General features: G+C 39.8%; 1 long non-coding RNA gene across 1 annotated transcript; it reads right to left on the reverse strand.

Moving 5' to 3' along the window:
* Positions 1–486: 486 nt before the first annotated feature.
* LOC103629518 (uncharacterized) lies at positions 487–1,735 on the reverse strand. Its single transcript, XR_002262703.2, has 3 exons — positions 1,388–1,735; positions 899–1,016; positions 487–740 (listed from the first exon to the last, which is right to left on the reverse strand). It is a non-coding gene; the product is annotated as an uncharacterized lncRNA (long non-coding RNA).
* Positions 1,736–3,463: the final 1,728 nt, after the last annotated feature.

A 3,463-nucleotide genomic window follows, 5' to 3' on the forward strand; every position in this document is an offset into this window, starting at 1 on the left:
TTCGACCAAGCAGAAAAACTGCAGCACATTTGCTAGAGGTCTACATTGTTTTTGTTTCCCATTTGCCGATTCTATCAGGTCATGCAGGGTCTCGGTCACCACCTGCTGCTTGGATTTGAGCACCCTAGTAAACTCTAAAGCACAAGAAAATTATCCAAACATCATGAAGAACTGCGAGGGTGATATAACCACCACAATCTTTGTTGTTAATAGAACTGGGATCTGAAAACAGAGAACACACCTGATTGTAAGAATATGATATACAAAATATCTGATGTGGTGATAGGGACAATTTTATTACATTACAAGTAAAAAATAGCAATCACCATATACAATGTTTGTTGTTGCATCTGCAGTCGAAAGCAAGCAATCAAGACGGAAAATGATTCATAGCTCCATACAAATGTAAAAACGATGGTAATTCGATCCTAAAAATAACTGTGGCACATGAACAAATCACTGCAACCCATGAAAATCAGCAGCATAAAATGGTGACTGTAAAATCACATGTCAGCAAATGGAACAGTCATCCTTGGAACAGTTGTAACCAAGTACAGTTAAGCAATAGGAGCCATCAAATTATATTACTATCTTGAAATCACATGTCAGCAAGCAATGACACTCATCCTTGGAGTATTTTCTCTCCATCTTTCATTTTGCAAACTCCACTTCGTCTTTGGTACACAACTGTAGACGATGCTTCGTCGACGGAGAAAATGATGGCAGCCCAATCAAAGAACCTAAATGAGATCTTCCGTTCAGTAGACAAAAAGGAAGCTCTCAACACCACCATACCTTAGCCCCTCGGTGTGAATTTTTGAGTTAAGAAATAAACACTCTAATATTGTGTAGCCATAGATCATATTGTTGTAGGTTAAACTTGTAAAAGACCACATACCTAGCATGTTTCCCGGCTCCCAAAAGAGATCATTCTACTTGTCCTTCTTACGTTTCTCCCTCTCAGATTTATGCACTTTCATTGGAGCCTTCCTTCCATATTGTTCAAGAAGATAGGCCTGTCAAGATGTTCAGCATCAGCAAAAAATGTGTCATGCACTTGTAGTAGAAAAGCTTGTTAATTCCTCAAAGAGCATAATGAGCCTATCCCACTCTCTGATTCTACCTTATCCACAACCTCGATATTAGAGAAAGGCTAGTTTAATTTGAAGGCGTTATCAATTATTCAGTGACATACATCCACATTTGCTTCTGCTAGTTTCCCAGATACATGATACAAAACATATAGACTAAAAGAAATTTCCAAAAATTGTCTGATCATTATACTTTCCTTCATAACTTGATGTTCAGTAAGCCCTACTAACTATGGCTGATATGTTAACACCTATTAAGATATACTCTGTATATGTGCATATTGAGTTGGTCGGACCTGTTCATACTAAGAAAAGAGCCCATCTTGTGTTGTATCCACCATAGCTTCCGACAACTACATTCGTCTGACAAAAAAACAGATATTAGTAAGGAAAACTAAGAAGGAAAATGACAAAAACCCACATAAACATTAGTGGTGAGGTTTTAAAAACCTAGCTGCATTTCATACAATCTAACATCTGAAAATTTTATAAGGTTTCAATATCCAAATAATCCTCCTCAAGGGTTTGACTAACAAGCAGTTTCTTAGCTGCTACCATCTTCATCACCATCAGCTTCAATTTTTGTGGTCGCATCATATGTTAATCGCATCGTATGGAACCTTTTAGGGATTTGTTCTGTTAGTTGAGTGAAACCATAAAACCCCCTAGAATAGATCTACCCCTTGTTAACAACAGCAACAAGGCCTGCTTTACTGCTTATAGATTGCCAAAGTTAATTTTTCTTCATAATATTCCTGAAATGGAATTGCACCTACCACCTTTGACATGCCAACAGATGCACCATCATTACTACTACATATAGTTTCATGTTGGCTATCATGGTCCCCATTTGGTCTCGAGAAAAAACACTATCCTCAGCTACTTTCTGAAGTAGGTAGGTCTGGCAAAAACCAACTGCAGAGCTATCATCCACTGTTCAAGAACAATTTACTAACGGATTGTTAAAATTGAATAGCTTCATTTGAACAGTTGCATCTCAGTAATTGTTAGCAATTTAGCACCCCCACAAAGTGGGCCTATCAATAGGCATGTCCTACTCCTGCACGACAGAACTGCTAGGTACTATATTATCAGATTTGAACAAAACACAACAATCGCGGATCCACGAGTGAAATAAGATTGCGCCCATCGTAAGATGTGGAAAGGAAAACAAAACAAAAGATGGCAGCAACGTGAAAACGCACCGTCGTGGAGCAGAGATGGTGGGAGGAGCATCAGCCGCCAGGGAAACGACCGCCGCCTTCCCCTTGCTCGCCGACCACAGCGGGTACCGCAGCTTCAATGCCCTCGAGGGAGGTGGATGGCGATGGCATAGTTGTGGGGTGGGTGTGACCGTGGACATCAATGGCACGACGACAGAGCCATGATCAGCTCATCACAACCTCGAGGCAGGAACAAAGTGGGTGTTAGGTAAATTGGAGGTAAATATTTGCTTGCACCACTGATGACATCTCCTGAAGTTCCTAACAAACTAATCAATCCCTAGTATATCCTAAAACCAAACCAATAGGCTAAACATTCAAACCAACTAAATCTGCAAATAGGCCTCGTTTCATCCTTGCGTTGTTGCATGTCTGTGTTGCGCATGCATCTTGAACTTGAATCACCACATGACACAATTCATTAGGTTCTTTCAGGTCCAAATTTTAGTCACCCAAATTAGTTTGCTTTTGGCTTCAGATGTTTCAGCTGTAACCATAACCACTGTCCTACTCCTACCCCAATAGCTTCGTGCACAACTATGCTCCCAAACAGAGCAGCAATGTTACAGCAGGCAGCACAATTGATCAGTTTGTTCAAATATGGTACCAACACCCTCGTAGAATGAGAATCTATGAGTAAGATGTGCAGTATGTGCAACAACCTCATCAAGGAAATAACACAGATAAAAAAACATGAACAAATAATGTGAAATCCTATGTGCATATTTCAACAGTATGCATACCATGCTCCATGAGGAGAACCTCTTGTTTTGTAGCTGGGAGGGGAGTGAGTATTGGCATCCATAGATAACATATCACTTTCAGATGAAACTGGTAGCTGTCCCTTATACTGTGTCTTTTTCACCGAATTTGAGTTATGATCAGAATTATTTATCTTATCCGATAAATATGGCTTTCCCTCCTCAATACAATGGGCTCCTTTATTACCTCCTTGAGAATCCTTTTCAGTTTAGTCCACTGTCTCATCATTCATCGAATCACGGCCCTGGCACACAATCTATAAAGCAAAAGATTTTTTTTCACCAAGTCCGATAGAAAAACGCACTTATAAGCCTCCCTTACTAATTTTGATACATTATGCCCATCCCCATCTTTTATATGTAGAGCTACTGACAATTCTCTTTGTAT

The sequence above is a fragment of the Zea mays genome, chromosome 6 (genome assembly GCF_902167145.1).
Source record: "Zea mays cultivar B73 chromosome 6, Zm-B73-REFERENCE-NAM-5.0, whole genome shotgun sequence".
In the NCBI taxonomy this organism is placed as follows: Eukaryota; Viridiplantae; Streptophyta; class Magnoliopsida; order Poales; family Poaceae; genus Zea; species Zea mays.